At 41.0% G+C, this 23,320-nt stretch overlaps 1 protein-coding gene across 1 annotated transcript in view; it reads left to right on the plus strand.

The window, feature by feature from the left end:
• Nucleotides 1–3,208: 3,208 nt before the first annotated feature.
• The window catches only part of LOC149318236 (calcium-binding protein 39), a 59,960-nt gene continuing 39,848 nt past the window's right edge, over nt 3,209–23,320 (plus strand). Inside the window, exon 1 of the mRNA XM_089509277.1 lies at nt 3,209–3,346. The gene's annotated coding sequence lies outside the window, so the exon portion shown is untranslated. The remainder of the gene's footprint in view (nt 3,347–23,320) is intronic.

The raw sequence follows: 23,320 nt of genomic DNA on the forward strand, positions 1-23,320 counted from the left end.
ACTTGGGCACAGCTTACAACCGCGCAGGAGACAATGTATGCCTACACTGTAGGTCCAGTTCTTTATGGATTCTGCAACACGGTGTGACTCTAGGAGACTTATATGTCTTTTCCTAGTGCATTAGAGTTCATAGCCTGAACCTGCAAGCTGCTTTTGTGACTGCTATGATAGTAGGTGTTGTGCCAGCTTACTGAGGTAGTCTTGCAAAGTAGGACTTTGTAATGTCTAATAATATTCATTTTTATTCGTTTTGTGGCAGAAAAGCAGAGGCAACTACCGAATTCAAGGTTCTTCAGCAATATTCACAGGCACGGAAATATATGTGGTTTTTCTGAGCAGAGAACTTGTTTTCTGCACAAGTTTTTTTTTCTTGCATAGCTAAGTATGGTCTATAACACACTCCAGAAATAATCCAGTTTGAGACGGCTTCAATTGCCCTGGCTCAATGCTAGGGAATTCTGGGAACTGTAGTTTTGTGAGATATTTAGCCTTCAGAGAGCTCTGGTGCCACAATAAAGTACAGTTCCTGGGATTCTCTAGCACTGAGCCAGGGCAGTTAAAGCCATCTCAAACTGGATTATTTCTGCAGTGTGTTTTGGACCTAGGTTTCCTGTGCAGAGCAACCACATGCATTTTTGCACAATGTAAGACTCCCTGAAGCATAAGTGGCAATTGGGAACTGCACAGAGATCTTGGGGTTCTTATCCAGCAGAGAATTATTTGGTCTCAATATTTAAGTTGAAAAGGAGACATTTTGATCCCTCATGACGCCAGAATCTTTGTCAATGAAGATAAATGGTAAAAGATTTAGCAAGACACACTAAAATAGCAGGTGAAGCAGAACAGATGAAAGGGTGTATTTCTGCACTTAGAAGATAGTTAAAGTATGGAATTTGGTACCACAAGATGCTCTCAGTCGCCAACTTGGACAAGTATTAGATAGGGATCGGAGACACTTACATCAGTGGCTACTAGTCATTATGGCTACTAGTTATTTTAGCATCCAGGCATACGCTTCTGCATGCCCACAAGTGGGAAAGTGCTGTTGTTGCACTCACAATCATTCTGTTATGGAAACAGAAAGATAGACGAGATACACCTTTGGTCTGATCCAGCAAGACTATTATGTTCTTATTTCCAAAGCAGTACATATTACCAGAAATGTGTACAAGAAATACATATTCTGAGAGGATATCGCCTTCAAACATGAACAAAAAGATGCTCTCACGATGCTTTCCCTTCAAGACATTTTGGAGGCCTGTGGCACCACCAGAATTCTTACCATTAAAAACAACTTAATTGACTCTCTAGATAAACTTGAAAGGAAATGTAGCTGTAAGCATGAAAGTTACCCTTGGAAAATAAAAAAATCATCACAATTTCTTCCTGACTCTGCTGCATACTTCTCATTCAACTCCTGATACAGTATTTGTTTTAACTTGAACATTTTAACATAATTACAACCTAGTGTAGTTTTAAATCATGTATACACACCCTTACATTGACTCTGAGAGCATTTACCACCCTCTCACAAATGCAGCGGAGAAAGAGTTGGATTAAAAACAACAGCCTGAGTCCCAGGGGAGTGAAACACACCTGCACAGAAACACCCTCACAGAGATGAAAACATCATCGTCGCTATATTTTTGGAGCCACAGAAAGTGAACTATCCAATTACCTTTTCTTCCTACATAGAGATCAGTAAAAACAATGGGTATCATCCAACCAAAGTGAAGCATTTTGGTAAACTATTTATTTCAATGGGAAAGGACTGAACAGTGTAGTCCTATACCTGCCTACTTGGAATGATATGGCCAATTGTGTGTATTCCCAGATGGGTAGGATTATAACCTATAATATCCATAGTGTCCTATGTATGTGCCTATCTGTGGGAGAGAGATTTTGAGAGGCAGAGAGACTGAGAAAAGAAGGACACAAAAGGACTATTATATATTGTGGACCACCTTGGTTCCTGTATTAGTATGTAGAGAGATCTTGTAGCACCTTTGAGACTAGAATCATAGCGTTGGAAGAGACCGCAAGGGCCCTGATCCAGTCCAACCCCATTCTGCCATGCAGGAAATCCAAATCAAAGCATCCCCATTGACAGATGGCCATCTAGCCTCTGCTTAAAGACCTCCAGGGGAGGAGACTCTAAACCTGGGCAAGTTACACTCTCTCAGCCTCAGAGGATGGCCATGGCAAATCCCTTTTATACAAACTTGCCAAGAAAACGCCATGATAAGTTTGCCTCAGGGTCTCTCCAAGTCAGAAATGAATTGAAAGCACACAACAACAAAATGCGGTCAGATGCTACAAGGACCTTTGTGTAAACCTGGCTACAGAGTCGGAGAGAGAGGCAAAAGAGCTCCGCACTGCCCTCTGCCCATGCTCAGAAGCTGCCTTCCTGTTATCAGGGTGACCGGGTATCCTAACCTCAAAGGAGGACAAGGCACTGCAAAATGCAGAGCATTCAAGAGAAATGTAAGACATGACAAAATACAAACTAAAAACGCTCCTGTCAGTGTAAACCCTTGCTCTAAAAGGAAAGGACCTTTGCAAATTCTTCCTGGAGAGACAGGCCCTGAAAAAAGGTAGGCCTATCTGGTCAAAACACTCATAGCAATGTGAATCTATCATCCTGGGTCAAAATGGAGGACCTTTTGGGATTCCTCCTGGAAAGGAGGCTGAAAAAGAGGAGCTCTGGTCAGATGAGTGTAACTTCAGGGTTCTTAGCCCTACTCAAAATGGAGGGCATTTGGGATCCCTCCTGGAGAGTAAGGACACAGCCTGGAAGAAGGAGCAGCTGCCTGGTCAAATGTCCGTCCTTAGTCCTGCTCACAATGGAGGACCTTTTAGGGACTCCTCCTCCTGCAGAGGAGGCCCTGGGGCCACCCTGAGCCACTCGGGCCAATGGCGACCCAGGCTCCTTAGCCCTGCTCCAGAGCAGAACCTGGAACGCGGGCCGAAAGCAGGCAGCGCCTGGTGGGCCACCATCCTATTTGCAGTCTCTTAACCCTGAGGATGGAAACCCGGGATGGAAGGAAGGAAGGAAGGCCGCTGCAATGCTTCCTCCCAGCCGCAGGGGGCAGCAGCGGCGCAGCAGCTTCTGCGGTGGTCTCTTCTTGGCTGCGCCGCTCGTCGGTCCGTTTCCGGCGCCGGGGCTGGGAAGGGAAGAGAGGAGGAGGAAGCGGAGGGGCCGCTGCGCAGCCAGCCAGGACCGCGGGGCGGGGAGGGAGTGAGGGGCCAGGCAGCAGAGGCCTTGGAGCAGCGCAGGAGGAGAAGGAGGAGAAGGAGAAAGAAGGAGAGACGGCTGTTCGAGGCGTCGTCGTCGTCGGAGAAGGAGGTACTGTGCCCTCCCGAGGCCTTGCGGCCTGAAGGGTGCTCCGTTGGCCGCGGAGGCCGAGTCTGACACGGAGGGAGGGAGGCCCGCCGGGTGCGTCTATCGCACGCACTGGGGAGATAACCCGGTTTGGAAGCGCTTTAATTGTCGCCTGAGTCTGGCTCTTTCCGCTTTAGCCGCCTCAGCGCTGTTCGGGAGCCCTCGCTTTCCTTTGCTTACGGAGCCTTTGGGAGGAAGGGAGGGGAGGGGAGAAAAAGGACTCCAAGCCGGAAATGTGGCTCCGAAAAGGAGGTCCGAGACAGGCTGCAGGGACAGCGAAGAACTCCTGGGTCTGTAGTCTTTGCTTTCTCTTCCAGAGAGAGCTCCTCCGCTGCCCCAATGAACTACAACTCCCAGGATTCCCTGGGGCTGTTAAAGCGGCCTCAGAGCTGGCCATCTCTGATTTCGCTTTATAGCGTTTATGGGGAAAGGGCCTGAGATGCTCCCTGAAAACAGTGTGCTATGGACGCTTCCTTTCACGCTTGCAATATTGCACTAAGAACAACAGTACCCTGTTAGGACTACGCTTTGTTCGTTTTACTACTAGTAGTAATTAGTCATTGCCTATCTCTGCCCATAGATCGAGATGGGGAGCGACAGCAATGAACAGACTGCACCATATCAGTTAAAACAATCAGATCCAATATACATTTAGATTAAAAGGACATAGGTACAGTTTTAAAGGGACAAGATATATATCTATATCTATATGTATGTATGGTATAAAACTAAACAGGCAGAGTTCATAATGTTTGGATCTAACTGTTTTGATGCAGAAGACGTATCCAGGGATAGCTCTGCTGGCTATATAGCAAACGCCAATAACGCCCCAAATCCCACAAGACAGTGCTACTTTTACAGGGCCAAGCGACATACACAATACACACAATACATGTGCAGCAACCTTGGAGCATTTTGGTTGCCTCAATAAAGGCATCTCTGTTTTGTGGATGTTAGATGTTACTGTTTTAATTCAATACAGGGATGTTCCTGGATCGTTACGTTATAAAACTCTCATGGAGCGATAGACTCTCCAAGACAGCAGTAGTAAACTTAGGTCTTCTATTAATCCTCCTGTGGCCACGGGGATACCGTCTTTCAACCAAAGCATATGGATGTAAATATGAATTGAAAGGCTTTAGATGAACTAACCTTAAGGCTCAGGAAGTGTAGCGCCTGTGTAAGTCTTGTTGACTCAAGGAATCCACTCTGTTTGGAGCTAAGCCCATAAACCTTGGTGGGATTCAGACTTAATGGGGTTATACTTTTGTTAGACACTAGCTTTAGCCGTTCTGTCTGCCACATCACAGTTGTTTGTCACTGAAGATGACAAGGACGACAAAGTTCATAAAACGTCCCCAGCTTTGAGTGAACTGGGTCCCAGCTTGCAGTTAACTGAAATAGTTAGCTTCTGTAGCTTTCTGGAAAGCAAGAAGAAGTTGTTATTGGAGCTAGGATAGGTTGTGTAATAAGTGAAACCATCCTGAAATCTGCCCAATGCATCCTAAAATTTTCAGCACAAATATGACTGTTTTTACTGAAAATTGTACAATTCATTGGGCAGATTTCAGGATGGTTTCACTTATTACACAATCTGTTCTAAAACAGTACTTTGATATTTGAATAGCAAGAAGATATTATCCCAATATGTTACTCTGATAAGTATCTTATTTTTTTCCAATGGTAGTGGAATATAGTTAGCAATTGCACACAGCTTAAGACAGGCTCTTATGTTCATTGTCTCTACTTCATTAATTAGTTGTATGTCTCAACTTAACAGTTAATAACCAGAGATTTGTAACGTCTTCTGGTGCCTCATGGAACGCTGCTCTGGATAGACCCTCAGTGTTGTTTTTCAAGGTGTGTCTGAATGGCTTCGCTTGCCAGGCTCACCCAAGGGCTCTTCAGTCTGTTGCTTTTATAGCGGTCATATTTGTGGTATTCCTGTAAATATTTGTTGTGTGGATACATTTGGACTTAAAAAACGTACAACCATTCACTTTCTATGCCATATACACCTTTGTATAAGAGACATTCAGCCTATTTGACTCAGGCTTGCATCCTTCCCAGGAGGTGGCTAAAATTAGCTCCCAGCTTGTTGGGGGCAATTAGCTTACAGTTGTAAAGCGCTTAGAGACTGCTTGGGTGGTATGAAGCGGTATCTAATGAAGCCGCTGCTATTGCTGTTTCCCCATTAGCTATTCCAGTGTTATATGAAACTGGTTTCTTAAGAGTTGCTCATAGATGTAAGGCTACGCCTGTTTCTGTAAAGTTATGTCAAAAATGCCCCTCCTCCCTATAATGTCTCGGTCCCTAATATGAAACGTTTGCTTGTGCAGGGAAGGGTTTTTGATTTTTAGCATTCTAAAATGGTAGACATTTGTAATACTAGAATGTCACTGAATTATACTAATCATACTATTATTTCCCCTTGACATTGTTTTGTGATGCCTGTATCTCCAGTTTTTAAGAGTGCTGTGTATATTAATGATAAGAATAAATAGCACCTGCGTAGTGTTAAATTAATATAAGACATTACTTATTAAATACATAGAAAAGTCTGGCTCTTTACAGCTTAATCCTATACACTTTTTCAATGCCTCTTTGGGAGATGGAGGTCTTGTGACCTATCAGACTTGGATTTTAAATTAGACTGAAACTATATCTCATTGATTTCTGTGAGTCTTCACCTTACGGTTGCAGGCCTAGTAATGATTGCTCAGTACAGTACTTTAGGTTTTATATAATGGGAAGTATATGTACTTACAGTTTTCCCTCTTTAAAGTCTAGTCGTGGGATCACCAGTATGCTTAAGGTTATGTAACTAAATTACCTGAAAACAAATATACAGCATATGGCATAGGGTTTCAAAAGCTAAAGCCTGCTGCTTCAGATCTTATGAAATAGGCTTTATTGTCTGAAGACTGTTTTGTTGCAACACCTGACACTTCCACCCCAAAGGGATTTATCCAGAAAATAGCTGTTTTATTCAGAAAATAGATGTTGACAGTGTATGTGCTGTTTTTCCTACTTCTTTCTGACTTATTAGCATCATAACAAACTTCATAATTGCAGAAGAGCCAGATGTAACCTACTGCTGTGCTATAATTTTTAAAGTTTTCTTCTAAAGTTAAAACTAGCTTTAAAAAGAACAATAAGGGTCCAAAGCACACTGCAGAAATGATCCAGTTTGAGACGGCTTTGGCTGCCCTGGTCAGTGCTGGGGAATTCTGGGAACTGCTTTGTGAGACATTTAGCCTTCTCTGTCAGAGAGCTCTCCTGACACAATAAACTGCAATTCCCAGGATTCTCTAGCACTGAGCCAGGGCAGTTGAAGCCGTCTCAAACTGGATTATTTCTGCCTTGTGTTTTTGACTTAATTTAAAAGCAGTATATTTTTTGATCACTAACTTTCATCAGTTTGTAATAAATCTACTCTTTATAACTATTGTTCACAGCTAAGGTTACTAGAGGTCTTGGAATCAGGCTTCTTTAATATGGAATTGCCATTCTAGCTCAAGGTCGCAAAGTATGAGGTTACTGACAGACGCTGTTGTTGGTGCCATGAAGTTGTTTCCAGTTTAGATTTGCCTTAGTCTCACCATTAGGTTTACCAGAGTGAAAACCGGAAAGGACTTCTGTACCTTTACTGGTTGTGTAGAAGAAAGATTTTCAGCAGCTCTTGCTTGCTTCTTGGTTACATTACAAGCAATATCTTCCACTACTTCCTCTTCTGCATAACAAAAGTATAGGATCTGTTTTCATTTTTCAGTGTGGCAACCCTAGTCACTATATCAAAGGATTTTCTTGGCATTGTGTTCCTCTGAGGTTGAAGAGAATGTGACTTACTTAGGGTATCCTGGTGGGTTTTCCATGGCCAAGAGTCAGTCAGCTCAAGGTCCTACACCATACTGGCTTACGTCTGGCAGGCACACTAGTGCAAATATATTAGGCTCTTGTTGACAGTTTCTTTAACTGAGCTTAAGTCATTGCAAGCCCCCCCCCCCTTTACTATAAATTATATTCTTTCACTATTTTAATTCACACATGTGGCTATCAGCCTCCTATACAGAACCTTGCTACAAGAAGCTTTTAAAAACTTGGCAGTAGAATCTCTTGATAGTACAGATCTGGATGATGCTAAATATATTATACTCTTGTTGCTTTCTCATTCATAACTAGAGAGCACATATGTGCATGCAGAATTTAAAGTTGTCTTTGAATTCCTTGGGGCATATACTAAAAACAGAAGTATTTTGAGAAGTTCTTCTGTAATGAGATCTCAGGCTTGATGTTTGACTTTATATGATCTTGTGGTTTCACTGGAATGAATGTGAGTTCAGGTAAATTAATTTGCTATATGTTTAACTTACCATATATACTCAACTATGTCAATCTCACGTATAAATTGAGGGCTGGTTTGTGGGGGCCAAAATTATGGATTTTGATATGACTCACGGATAAGTCGAGAGTAAGACTTACGGTCATGTAACAAAGGATCTAAGGATGAAGCACATTAAAACAATGCCAAAGAACTTAAAAAGTTTCAGGAGGCATAAGTGTGTTCCCACTGAAGGATGGGAACTGATGAAAGAGTACAGGGTGGTCAGTCCTTCAATACAGCTTTGTGGTTCCTTTTCTCATGGTGTTGTACCCAACACCTCATCCTTGTGCTGAAACAAGCAAACGTGGCTTCACCATTGTCACTTCATTGGCAATATCTGATGTCACCAGATGCAATCTAATTTGTTTCACAAATGGGTCACTTGCCATCAAAAGTGATATGGATATGGTGGGGTTACGACTGGTGACAAAGTACATTTAAGCCAATGCAGAGCTTCCTCAGCCCAATTCTTATATAACTCGCAAAAATGGTATAGTAGGCGTAGTGAAACAGGGTAGGTTCCTATTTGCCTTGGTAGGATTCCATTGTGTTGTGCTGGCACTGCTGTAGCAGTTCCTACCTTATATGCCATATATAAAACCATCTTGGTTATTGAACTGTACTGGCATTTGGGATAACTAAATGGACATTTGATACCTGAGAATTGGAATGGCATAATTTGACACTTTGTTATTGTGAGCCTTCAAGTAGTTTCCAACTTACGGTGACCTTAAGGTTCTGGTACCTTAAGGCTATCATGGGGTTTTCCTGGCATGATTTGTTCAGAGGATGTTTGCCATTTCATTCCCCTGAGGCTGAGAATATGTGATTTGCCAAGGTTCACCCAGTGGGTTTCATGGCCAACCTGTGGAATCAAACCCTGGTCTCCTGAGTCATAGTCCAGTAGTCAAACCACTGTGTCACACTGGCTCAATCTGACATTACCTTCATTTTGAAAATGTTGTATTCTCCTATGTATTGTGCATTTGTTTTAACTGGATCCACTCATGTGTTGCAATATTAATTCGAATATAGTTTAATGTATGTATGATGCTTGTTTGTATTTTTATCAGCTAAAGTAAAAGCTTTCTGTGTTTAAGCAGTGCCATGACTTTCCAACATTGCCATAAAAAATCCTATAGTGACTTGAACTATGCATTTCTACAAATCTTTGACGTCTTAGATTGAAGCTGGGCCACCTATATATATGATTGAATTCCTCCCATAGTGAAAAGGTTAGTTAAGAGGGCATCTTGGTAGCGTTACTAAAGTAATCTTAACCCGATTTAATACCTGGACTTAACTATTGTTAAAGGCAAGGGAATCTGAAGAGGAGGCATGTTTTGATATGTACTACTGAAGCCCTATAAGACTGGTACATGTTACATTTTCTGAAAATCTGAATGCTTGATTAATGAAACATTGCTCAAATACATGGAATAGGTATGCCCTCCTAGTGTAATGAATGCATGCAAAGCATAGTGCTGAGGTACCATTTAACTTGTAAATCAATGTTATTTATTATTGTTACAGACGTATAAATAAAAAACTGGATCAGCATTTTTAATTGAGGTTTTTCTGCTTTAAGCCTTGATTTATGTTCCTGGTAAATCATTCCCTTCATGTTGCATAAATGACCAGATTCAGAGTAAAGCTATAACAGAGAGGGTCACTGAATTTATGCAGAAATACCTGCCGCAGTTTCTCAAACATGTGAGCTCTATTTAAGGTGGAGGAGATGTAATTTTCTTTTGTGCCCCATTACACCCACTGGCTTCCCTTTAAAAAACATAGTTGATTGTACCTTAAAACTTCATTGTTTCATCTATAAATATTTAATACTAAAAGCTTTTGCACTGAAGGCTATACTTGTTATACTAAACATAGTTTCTAAGACAGCTGTTAGCACTTATCTCACTGCTTTTCCACCAGGTGTGAGGTTCTTCTTCAACCTCTGCTATTACCAAATGTGAAGCCTTCCACAAGTCACACTGCTAACCACCAAGAGTTAGGATGTCCCCTTGTCCTCAGTGTAAAAACTTCATCCTGCCCTTCTGCTGTGGTCACACCCAGATGCCCTCAAGGTGTGACATATTATGAAACTTCTATACCCACTGGATATTACCTCAGTTTATTCACTGCTGCCACCACAGACACCATGTCTGAATCCAAGCTTTATAGTGTCTGGCATTCCCAGAGGCCAAAAACATATACTGTACACTGTTAACAGAACCTGAACATAATAAAGCTGATTATTTAATACATTTAAAATGCATTTTATACTCCACTCCTAACTAATTTGGACCTTTAAACACCACACATTAATTCCTAAACCTGACTGACTCTCTCAACCCAAACCCTTCATTCTCCCATTTCTCTCCCATTCTCTCCCACTTCTTTCTAACTATCCCAACTGACTATGCCAACAGGGATCTGCCAACTGTTATTCGCCAGCTTTAGTCAAATCCCCATACCAATCAACATTAACTCTTAACATTCCAGTCTGAGTGCTCCTGACATCTCTTTACTTTATACACAGTGCATGCCTAAATTTGCCTTTGTATAATAAATTTAACAACATTTTACATCAAACATCCATGACCGCATAGCCACATTTCCCAGTTGTTGTTGTTCAGATTCCAGAAGCCTCAGCTATCATGACAAAGGTTTAGGGTTCTGGTATTTGTAGTCCATCATCTGTGGACCCAAGATTGGAAACTACTCTTCTAGGGGGCGGCATACCATAATCGTATGTAGTGCAACATAAAACAAACAGATTAATTCTGGAAAATAATGGAATATTTCTAGGGTATCACAGTCTTAAGATTCCACTTAAAAGCTATAATAGGCAAGTATATAGTGCATGGGTCAAGAGAGATTCGAGGGTGGATAACAACAAAATATAGTGCTCTATGGAAAGGAGAATGTTGTTAAATTTATTATACAAAGGCAAATTGATGTAAAATATACTACCACTTCAATTTCTGTTTCCAGAAAGGCTGTTTTCCCTTGTAGTGAATCTCGAAAACAAATGTGTAAATTAAGGCTGAAAGTTGTTTAAACTTGTCCTTCACAATTATAATCCAGTCACTATGTGGATTAAATCAAAATTGGACCATTGGAGGTCACTTCATTTCTCCCTTTTGGGCAATGTTGCTTTAGTTAAATCTTTCATTCCGACAAAACTATTGTTTTTTTTCAAACGATTCCCTTGAGACCACCAAACTCATACTTTAAATGCTGGAACAAGTTAGTGGACTACCTAGTTTTTAATGGGAAACACCCACGCTTCCCAAAAGCGGTCAAGCATTCTAAAACTGGATATGGAGGGTTGTCACTTCCGAAACTTGATCTTTACTTTCAAGCTTCTCAGCTAAGTCAGATCACCCAGTTGATTAGTAGAAATAGTCTTTCCAGTTGGGTAGACATTGAAGTTAACACTGCATCCCCTGCTACCTTTGGTCAGGTTTTTTCTGAATCTATATATAAATTCACTAAATTTTGTAATAACCCTTTTTTGCTCACTGCCTTGGTTTTGTGGAAGAAATGGAGGCATCTCTTGGCTCCCTACCCTTCCCCTTTACGGCCTTTTCTTCCTCACCCTCTTTTTCAGATCCCAGAAAAATACAGTTTAGAAGCTGTGAGGCTTATGGCCTGTATACAGTTAGGGACCTGTTCCACAATGGGACAACTATCACAACAGAGCAACTAATTAATACTCTGGGCCCTGGTCATCAGAACTGGTATCAAATAATACAGATACAATTATTCTTAAAGAAACTGCTTTAGATACAGGGATATCCTCGCCCACTTACTTTTTTGAAAACATGTGCGTCTCTCCAGCTATATATTCTAAAGGCCAAATAGCATGCATATATAATTGTCTTCTAGAAGAAACATTTGGGAACTCAACGCTTCATAAGGCAGGATGGGAAGCAGAACTTTCCCTTTCGATTGATAGTAAGACCTGGGAAAATATATAGACTCATTTACCATTTAAAACTAGGTCCATTGCCTTTAAAGAGAATACTATCAATATTTGAAGGGATGTCATATTGAGGAGGGAGCAAGCTTGTTTTCTGCTGCTCCAGAGACTAGGACCCGGAGCAATGGATGCAAGCTGCAGGAAAAGAAATTCCACCTCAACATTAGGAGGAACTTCCTGACAGTAAGGGCTGTTCAACAGTGGAACACACTTCCTCGGAGTGTAGTGGAGTCTCCCTCCTTGGAGGTCTTCAAACTGAGGCGGATTTCCTGCATGGCAGTGGGTTGGACTGGATGGCCCTTGTGGTCTCTTCCAACTCTATGATTCTATGATTCTATGGTCCATCAGTGGTATCTCACCCCAGTCAAATTGGCTCGTATGTCTACCAATGCTAATCCAAAATGCTGGAGGGGTTGTGAAGGTAGGGGATATGTGGCTGGATTGTCCCTTAGTGCATGAGTATTGGACAGAAATTTTACAACTGATCTCCAAGATCACTAAACAAAGTATACAATTATCCCCACTCCTGCGCCTGTTATCCATTTTTATGAACGAAAATAAAGCACTGCAGCATAAAGAACTTATTAGTTTGCTTCTGGCTGTTGCCAGGCTTGAGATAGCCAGGAACTGGAAAACTGAAAATTTGAATATTGCAGGATGGTGGACTAGACTCTGGAACTTGTGGTTAATGGAGAAAATGGCAGATAATAACAACAGAGTGAGAGGCTTATACTCTGGATTGACCTTTCATAAGATTTGGCACCCATTTATTGAATACATTCCGTAAGATTTAGTCTCTAGACATCCCCCAATTTTAGCTAAATTTTTATGGAAAGATGTCTTTCAGAATCCCTGAACACACCTTTTATCTATAACTTTCAGGGCCTTACCTGGGCTATTGCCTGTATTTATTGTTGATTTGGTGTACTGTTTGTTGTCATGTTTTGTTTTAGAATGTATTAATAAAATTTTAATTAAAAAAGTTGTTTAAAGAAATTGTAACCTGTTAATTATATTACTTGTAATTGATTAAATTTGTTGCAGTAAAAACTGTTTCTGAAACCAAAAGTATTTATTCTTTATTTTTAGATGATGCATACATGTGGCAGCGTAAAAGGCATTAGACATTTTGATTGGATTAGAGTAGACATTTTGCTATATAAAAGGAGAAGTGACATATCTCTTTTAAAATAGTTTTGTAATCTGGAGATTATAATAATAATAATATAATTTATTTCTATACCGCTATTCCAAAGATCACAGCGGTGCACAACAAGCAAACAAAACAATTAAAACATCATAACCCAGTTCCCCAACATACACAATACCCAGTTACAAAAAACAATAAAACAGTTAACAATTAAAGCAGTTAAAACCATGCAAAACAACCCCATACAAATGGCTGGATAGATGGAATCCACCAATTACATTGCCAGGGGAGGAAGAAAGATGCCAGCAGGCTCATGGGGGAAAAGCCTGGTGGAATAAAAAGGTCTTCAGGTTCTTCTTAAAACCATCAAGGGTGGTAACTGTACGGAGCTTGAGGGGGAGAGAGTTCCAGAGCTGAGGGGCCGAAACTGAGAATGCCCTCCGGGATGAATTAAATCGAGCATCTGGAACTCTTAAAAGATGTTTCCCACCCAACTTGAGAATGCGGGGCGGACTGTATGGGGAGAGGCGGTCCTCCAAGTACCCTGGGCCCAAGCCATTTAGGGCTTTATAGGTAATAACCAACACCTTGTATTCTGCCCGGAAGCAAATAGGCAGCCAATGGAGATCTTTCAATACTGGTGTTATATGGCTGGCCCTGGAACATCCAGTAACCAGCCTAGCAGCCATATTCTGCACTAATTGAAGCTTCCGGGTTTGGTACAAGGGTTGCCCCGTGTAAAGCGCATTACAGAAATCCAATCGAGAGGTTACCAGAGCGTGTACCACGGTTTCAAGGTCCCCCCGGCCCAGGAAGGGACGCAGCTGGCGTATCAGCCGAAACTGATAACAAGTGCTCCTGACCGTCGCATCCACCTGAGAGCTAAGGTGAAGCGACGAGTCTAGGAGCACCCCCAGACTGCGAACAGAGTCCTTCACAGGGAGCGTGACCCCATTCAAGACAGGTGGAAAAATTTCCTTACCCGGGCCAGGAGAGCCTATCACCAGTACTTCCGTTTTCTCTGGATTCAGGCTGAGTCCAGAATTATATAATTGCCAGTGTGGTGTAGTGATTTGAGCATTGCACTATGACTTTGAAGACCAGGGTCTGAATTCCCACTCAGCCATGGAAAACTATTAAGTGACTTTGGGCAAGTCACACACTCTCAGGTTCAGAGGAAGGCAAAAGTAAACCCTTCTGAACAATTTTTTTACCAGGAAAACCCTGTGATAGGGTTTAGGATCACCTTAAGTAGAAATGACGAAGACCCTGAACAACAACAGACTATATAATTATTAAAAATAAGCTGATCCGTTACCCAGAGGTACCTTTTTAGTTGGTTAAAAATTCAAACAATATGAATTTAATCCAAATAATTTAATAGATTCAGCATTGCTGCTTTGTATAGGCTTCTGTAATAACAGAGTTGTACCATTAGTTTCATTTCATATTAATTAGTCTGGATCAAACACAATATTTTTCCTATCAATAATGGATATTAAGGTTATTGTGGAGAACAGGCCTTTTATAGATGAGACTTGAAGGGGTTTTGGTTGAAAGATGTTGGTTACAAGGTTTAAAATGAAGAACTGAAATTGGGTTGACTTACATTTCAGCTGCTGAGCCCCATTTATTTCACTGAGCTTTTAACACATAGTGCAGTTCTGTCTCCTTTTTTAAAGCACTGAATTACTTTATTGTAAGAAATTTATTTTAATAATTTAAATTCACATTTTTAATATACCTTGTGAACTTTTTCAGATGCAGTATTGAGGATATTTTATAAATAAAAATGAGACATGAATTGTAAGGAAATAAAAGAAAAATGCATTCTCATATGTTCACTTTTAATGTGTAGGAAAGTGTTTGTTTGCTTCTTCTTCTTTTTTTACCATGAATGAAGTTAAGCAGCCCTTCTTAGAAAGTGAAAGCTTCTTAGTAGAATTTAAATAACAATTAAATGACTGCAGTATCTTCTTTTGTATGTTTGAGAGTTATTACAGTAGTATGCACATATTTCACCACTCCTACAAACTGAATTAGCTTCACAGTTTCATAGGTAATGGTGGCCAGAGCCTTTGACAAGTGTTCCAGAAATCAGGACCTGTAACAGAGATCCAGTGTGGTACACTTGGCTCTTCCCATTTGCGGGGATCCATTCCGGACCCTGTCGCGTAAGGGAAATATCGCATACAGTCAAGCCCCATTAGAAACAATGGGGTTCGTTCACCCGGTGCGCCCCATTGTTTCTTCCAGGGCGCGGGAGAAGCCTTTCCAGCGCGGCTCCCAGCGTATGACACGGGTGCACTGTATAATGGTTAGGGTGTTTGGTGAATCCCCATTCTGGGTGACTGTGGGCAAGTGACACCCTCTCAATCTTTTAGGAGAGCAATGCCACCCTCACAAACAAATCTTGCAAACCCCGTGATAGGGTTGCCATAAATCAGAAGACACTTAACAAGACACATAACAACAACAGTTTTAGACATACTGTACTCTAGTACACCCCGCCCCAGCAATGATGACCAGGGTCTTCCCATCTCTGTTTGGAAACAGTTACGTAACAGTAATATCTTCTGAGAATATTTGGGGGGGGGGGATTATATTCACTCCTGACCCTAAAAGTTCAGGCTTGAATTGGAATCCAGTCCTTAAAAATGGACATAATTTTAAAAGCACTCTGTACACAGACAAGCGTACATTCTGAACTGGAGATGTATTTCTGATGGAAATGACATTTAAGTCATCTTGCACCCAAACATTATAATCTAGCCAAATTCATATTCTCAATAGAGTAATTACAAGTTAGCAACTTTCCTAGCCACGGGTGGTTTATCCTCTAGTTTTAGCTGCAGAACAGGAGTAACACACCATAGGCAGGGACACGAGCCCTCCTATACCTATCTGTGAAGGTCACAAACTTGTTCTGCCTGTGCTACCTGTTTTGCTGTTTGGTGATCCATGCTTTACATCATATGAAGTACATTCAGATACTGCTGCTGTTAGATCATAATATCATACTGATGATAGATAATAGACTAACTCATATCTAATATAGGCATTTTAAAAAACCTTGTGAGCTGTCAGAACTGAAGAGGCTTCCTCAAGTTTGGGATGAGCTGAACGTTTAAGATATCTAAGGCTGCAGTCGCCTTGAATTGGGGCATATTTCTGAATAGACATATTGGATTTCAAAATTGCTTCAGAACTAAACACTTTTAAAGCACTTACACTGGCCAACAACTGATCATATTAACATATATACTGATGCTTTTGTATGCAGTGCTGCTGAATTAGCCAGGTATTTTCAATATACTCATCTAGGAATCATAGAGTTGGAAGGGACTCTGTGGACCATTTAGTTCTACCCCCTGTCTATGCAGGAATCCACTGCTAAATAACTCCTGAGAGGTAGAGCAACTTAATATTTATTTGGAAAAGATCCCCAGGTTAGTAAATTGGAAAGTTGCCTCTTTTGACTTGGTCCTCATCAGATCATGAGTGGCTTGTACCATTTGATTCTTTTTATGAGACAGATTATTCAGAGAAATAATGTGAAGAAGTCATCTGCCTGTGTATGTTGGCCTGGAAGCTGATTAAGTAACATGTCACAGTTCTTATGGGTGCTACAAATGAAGGTCTCTAAGTATAGTGGGTCCTCAGTATCTGCTGGGATCTGATTCCAGGACCCCCTGTGGATACCAAAATCCATGGGTGCTCAAGTCTCATTATATACAGTGGTGTATAGTAAAATGGTATCCCTTATATAAAAGGGCAAAATCAAGATTTGCTTTTTGGAATTTAAGCCCGCGCGCACACACACAGACAGATAGACACAGACACATGTTCAGTCCGTAGATGAAGAGTCCATGGATATGGAGGGCTTATATAGCATACAGTCAGCCCTCCTTATAGGCGGGCTTGCCTTCCGCAGCTTTGAGCTCATGTGGAAGGAAAGCCCAGGCAGAAATAATGGGGTGCGTACTTGCGCCGCTGCAAACACACGCCCCATTATTTCCTATGGGACTTGAGCATACACTGTTTTCTCCGTATGCGGTTTTTTCTTCCCCAGAACGGATCCCCCGCATATAGGGAGAGCAGACTGTACTTGTGCAGCTTTACAGAAAACTCAGGGATGATTGGCCTTGTACTTTATTTCCCTATGTCCATTCTCATCCTATTCTGGTGCCCTTTAGTTACCTGACCAGACTCCCACTGGAAGGCTGTTCATGGGTTCTATTACGCACAGATTTAATAATGGGGCAGCAGTAAGAATGGACACAGTGGCTCCATTTATCGTGTCAGCAGTTTGGTATTTAGTGAAGATACACTTGTTGCCTAGAGGCGGTTATTTGCCCTAGGCAACCAAGAAATGCTGAATTACTACACTGTATAACTCCAATGATAGTTTGTTGTGGGGCAGAGCAGAATGTACTGTTTTTGCTTTGAAACTTGTACTATTTGCATCTTGGATATCTGGCTCCAGGATGTCTAGGGAAGCTGAGAAATTCTGCCTCATCCACAGCTAGAGAGATGCACTGTGTAGTTCAACTACAGGGGGTGCTTTTGAAGCAATCTGTCTAATTTTGGCACATGTGCTTTAAAAATAACAAATACTGAAACAATGTGGAATTTGTGGTATCCTTTCTAACATCGAAGACTCCCAAATGGCACTTTTGCTTCCTGAACACAGACTGCCAGTTACATTCATAGTTACCTGGGTTGCAGTGGGGTTTTTGGCCTCAGCAGCTACAAGCGGACTTGTCTTCTCTTCCCTCCACCTCTTTTCTAAATATATATCTATCAGTTATTTGTGACATCTCAGCAGCCGGAAAGAAGAATAAACTTTGTTTTCAATCTATATTAAATTCAGTTGCATTTGGTATTTACCATTAAGGATGTTTAAAATCATTAAGAAATTTCATTTATGCAGTCTTTTTGATGCCAAGCATTCCAGGGAGACACCGACTGTTATTTCTAGTTTACAGAAGTGGAGGAATATCACAAGTGGAGCTGGAAGAATATTAATATTTCTGCATAATATTAGATTTGTCTAATATTACATTTTTTCCAATCCAGAAGGAATAGAGTTTGTATTTGTACTGAGGTATTTTGGAGATACCTTATAAAGGCACCTGCAGAATACCTCAATACAATTAGAAACTCTGTTCTATACCTTATCAAAGGGAATTCAGAAAGTGACTCAAAGTATACCTTTTTATCTATGGTTCTCCTGTCTGAGAGCTGCAGAGATCAGTTGCCTGTAAAAGTTGTGATTTAAGTATTCACATTATGGCAGAGAGATGTAAAAGCTATGTTATTTTACACACGAGAGTTAAACTTTCTCAGTTGATTTGCAGTGAAAACATAAAACCTTCATTGGCCAAAATATTAATTTGAATGTAAGTACATTTATTAATGAACAAATACTGGTTTTTGTTGACTAAGGCTAATTATAGTCGACCCACGGTAGCTGTGGGGGATCCATTTCAGACCCACACCCAAAGCACTTGAAGGGCACAAAGGCGAAGCCTGGAGGGTCAGTTGGGCACCAAGAGGAGCCCTGGTGGCGCAGTGGTTAAATGCCTGTACTGCAGCCATTCACTCAAAACCACAAGGTTGCGAGTTCAAGACCAGCAAAAGGGCCCAAGCTCTACTCAGGCTTGCATCCTTCCGAGATCGCTAAAATGAGTACTCAGACTGTTGGGGGCAAATTAGCTTACTTGCTAATTAGCTTACTTGCTGTTCACCGCTATGATCTTTGGAATAGCGGTATATAAATAAAACAAACAAAAACAAACAACAAGAGCAGGTGAGCAGCAGGGCTGGAGAGCTTGGAAAGGGAGGACAGGACGGGGAGCCCTCGAGACCCCTAGGCCTTGGAGGGCAACAGCCCTGGATGAGTGGCAGAGCTCAGGTGTCCTTTTGGGGCAGTGGATGGACTTTTAACTAATGCAATCTATATTTGGACTTTGCTGCCCAGAAGGGGGGCCCTGGTGGTAATGAGGCTGGGACTTTATGGCCCTCCTTCACCACCTTTGCCGTGCTCCCTCTTTTCTCCCCCTTCTCAGGGCCTGGCCAGGGGAGGTGCTGAGGCATGATACCCCCTTCCTTCCTCTTATTTGTCTAAAGCTTGGGGGTCCTGAAGGGGGAAATACTACCCTTTTGCCTTGCCTGGCTGCCTCTAATGGCAGTGTGGCAGCCCAGAGAAGGGAGGAATAAGAGCATCTGTTTTCTCCTTTGAGCCTAGTGGGAGGTGAGTGCAGGGCTACTTGGACAGCCAGAAGGAGCCCCTTCCCACCTTCAGAGGTTCGGGGCGGGGGGTCTCATTTCCTTCACCTGAGGCTGAGAGAGTGTGACTTCCCCTGCTTCAAGTCATTTCCAAAGGCTTTGGAAATGTCCCTAATGGTGTGAACGCGCTGTAACTAGGAACAAAGGGGGCTGTCCCTAATGGTGGCACAGCCACTTTCATGTGCCGCCATTGGGAGACAACACGGGCTTGCCATCACGGATGCTTGAATCCGTGGATGACAAGTCTATGGATACCGAGTGCGGACTACAAATATTCTGCAAAATCTTTGTTTTCTTGTTTTTTAATTCCTGTTGTGACTTTTATAGTAAAGTGCTGACATTTTGTTTTGCATACATAAATGTATATATGAATCTATTCTTACTTTATGATCAACTGTTTTTCTGAGGTGACTGCTTTGCTTAATAAGTTAATTATTATGGGAAGACTAAAAATGAAATGTATGGATGGGAGATCAAGGAAGTCCAGTCCTTCAAATATAGATTGCATTAGTTCAAAGAATTCTTTGAGTTTCTCTGTGTAATACAAAGATGTCTTGTGAAGAGAGGGATCAGAATCTGGATGAGTGTAATATCAAAAATGCCACTGCTCATGTGGAAATGTTTGCATGAAGTTGTTTAATGGCTAGTGGTTACTAAAATTGTAAGTGTTGAGGATGATAGACATAAAATGTATATATTTAGAATAATGTATGAGATGGCTCATATAACAGCTTAAGAGTTCACTGTTAAGGAATTACCACACACCACCAAACAAGCCCTGCATCCCAAACTGGATATTCTACAAAATAAACATTCTAAATGAGGCCCATCCAGCTGTTCCTACTGAAGGAGATTTAGGTCCAAAACACACTGCTGAAATAATGCAGTTTGAGACAGCTTTAACTAGCTTGGCTCAATCCTAGCGAATTCTGGGAACTGTAATTTTGTGAGACATTTAGCCACTTCTATCAGAGAGGTCTGGTGCCACAATAAACTACAGTTCCCAGGATTTCCTAGCACTGAGCTAGTGCAGTTTTAAAGTGTTCTCAAACTGCTGGATTATTTCTGCAGTATGGTTTGGACTTTAATGAATATGCATGCCACATACCATTTTAATTGGTTTTTAGAACCTGACGGGAAGGCCATGTAACTGCCATAAGAAATTTTGAAAGCATCATTGCAAGCAAGCTCTTAAAGGTTTATTATCTGCCTGCTCCCAGTGTATGTGATTTTTATCTCACTGATGGCTGTAAGGAGGAGAAAAAGAACTAATTTACAAAAGCCTCCTACTTTACATGCCGCAAGCAACCAGGCAAGTAACATTCGTGATCTTGAGTTGAATTGGAAAGCCCACACCTTAGGCAAGTTGAAACTTCCTAACAGACCTAAAGTACAGTCCCTTTTAAAACCATTGACTTTCTGAACTGATGAAGGCATGGAAGGGGGGCGTATCCATAGACATCCCTTCCTAATTCATAAAACAGAAACTCCATAGTTATTATTTATTTATTTATGGCATTTATATCCCACTCTTCAGTCCTAAAGGCTCTCAGAACAGCTTACAGATAGTTATTCAGATGGTTTCCTGCTGTCCATGAAACACAAAAAAGTAAACTATTTTTATACACAATTCCTTGCATGGGGGTTCTGGTAAATTCTAGTTCTATGAATTTGCAGACCTTTACTTTGGAGTATCTTGATTAGCATATCACTTTTCCCATTGTGCTATGCTTGACTGTATCAACTAAGTAAAAGGTGGCATCACATGACATGGTGAAAAGTGCAGGCTTCCAAAGTGAGAACTGCTTGTGCTACCTGCTTATGTAGGGAAGGAATTGAGTTCTGTCTGATAGAGGTGCAAAGTTAGGGGAAAAGAAACATGAAGCACAGCATGATCTTCATAATTCTAGGCTTTGTTTCTCATTTTGCCCTCCAGCTTTACCAGTTTGAGCTACATGTTCCAGATTCTCCCCTATTATCATTAATCTCTTATTCTCCAACTTAATTGCTTTCAGTTTTGTTAGAAACGTTGCATAACTACCAGGATTTGCAGATGACACCAAATCAGGAGGAGTAGCTAATATCCCAGAGGACAGGATCAAATTTTAAAATGACCTTAATAAATTAGAAAGCTGGGCCAAAACTAACAAAATGAATTTCAACAGTGAAAAAATAAGGTACTGCACTTAGGTAGGAAAAAATGAAATGGATAGCTATAGGATGGGGTACACCTGGTTTAACAAGATTACATGTGAAAGGGATCTAGGACTCCTAGTACACCACAAGTTGAACATGGGTTGACAGTGTGATGTGGCAGCTAAAAAGGCCAATGCAATCCTAGGCTGCATCAATAGAAATATAGTGTCTAGATCAAGGGAAGTAAAAATGCCATTCTATTCTGCTTTGGTCATCCCTCACCTGGAATATTGTGTCCAGTTCTGAGCACCACAATTCCAGAAGGATGTTGGCAACCTGGAGCATGTCCAAAGGAGGGCGACCAAAATGGTGAAAGGTCTGGAAATCATGTCTTATGAGGAAAGACTTAAAGAACTAGGTATGTTTAGCTGAAGAAGCAAAGGTTAAGAGGTGATATGATAGCCCTGTTTAAGTATTTGAAGGGGTGTCATGCTGAATATGGAGCAAGCTTGTTTTCTGCTGCTCCAGAGAATATGACCTGGAACAATGGATGCAAGATACAAGAAAAAAGAGGAACATCCTGACAGTGAGAGCTGTTTGACAGTTGAACGCATTCCCTCAGAAAGTGATAGGGTCTCCTTCTTTAGAGGTATTTAAACAGAGGCTGGATGGCTGTGTCTCAGGAGTGCTTTGATTGTGAGTTCCTGCATGGCAAGGGGGTGGACTGGATGGCCCTGGTGGTCTCTTCCAACTCTGTGATCTATAAACTATGATCACCAACTTACTGCTTAGTCACTCTTCTTGTAGCAGCAGCAGTAACAGTTTAAAAAAAGATGGAGCTTTACTTTGATCTGTTAACATTATGTGATTCTAGACAGCTTCCCTTTTCCCCTTTTGTTTGAATCATACCACTATTTTCCACATAAATGCTTAAAATAAAGATTATTAAGATTCTCTTTATTATCAAGCTTAACTCTCCATGGGAAGTCTTTTAGTGCCTTTTACCTCCCTTGGCCATGTGAAGGCATACAAGTTTGTTAATTGTTCTGTTACATATTTCAGTTAAATAGCTTGCTAGGTGTTACCTGTTACTGTGATATATTCTAAAGATGTACAGTGTGCTGTTGAGTAAATTAGATGTTTGAATGGATGATGTGGGTTGGTAGTTTACTTTTAATATTTTTTAGTTGTGTAAAGAATTTGATTGTTATACTATGTGCATTATATTATGAAAGTTTGAAAAACATAGAAGAAGAGTCTATTTTAACAGAATGAAGACATATTGACATATCAAATAGTCCAGTAAGATTGTCAAACTTGGGGACAAATTGCATAGGCAATTGTTGCAGAGTTGCATGATACATACTCTTATAAATTCATATTAAAATCTCAACTATGCTAGTTCCAATATGGCCACCACATTGCTCATGTTATCTGTTCATTATAAACTTGTTTCATATATTTTCTTTTGTTCCAAAATTAAAATTCATTGTTTTAGTGGGCTAAACATTGCTCTAACCTCTTAATACCCGGGGGGGGGGGGGGGGAGAGAGGAGTAGAAGAACATGTAAGTCAATGTGTATATACCACAAATAGTTAGTCTTCGAATTAGTTAAAGAAGTATAATCCTGTTATGAGTATTTGTTTATATATTACAGAAGCGGACAGTTACACTGTCTACAATAAATACAAATTTTATGGCCTTGAGTAAGGGTTAAGGCGTCATTTGATGCAGGAAACTTGCAAAAGACTTTCAAGCAAGGTAGAATAAGTGGAAGCATAGTATATGTGTTTGTGTGTGTGCTGTGTGCTTTCAAGTTGTTTCCAATTTATGGTGATCCTAAGGTGAACATCATGGAGTTTTCTTGACATGATTTGTTCAGAGTGGGTTTGTTTTTGCCTTTCTCAGAGACTGAGAGAATGTGACTTGTTTATGGTGTATATTGTCAGTTAATTCATTAGTTGTCTGAATGCTGGCATGAATATCTGTAT

The sequence above is a fragment of the Sceloporus occidentalis genome, unplaced genomic scaffold (genome assembly GCF_023333645.1).
Source record: "Sceloporus occidentalis isolate IW3139 unplaced genomic scaffold, rSceOcc1.0.p SCAF_2, whole genome shotgun sequence".
NCBI classification, from domain to species: Eukaryota; Metazoa; Chordata; class Lepidosauria; order Squamata; family Phrynosomatidae; genus Sceloporus; species Sceloporus occidentalis.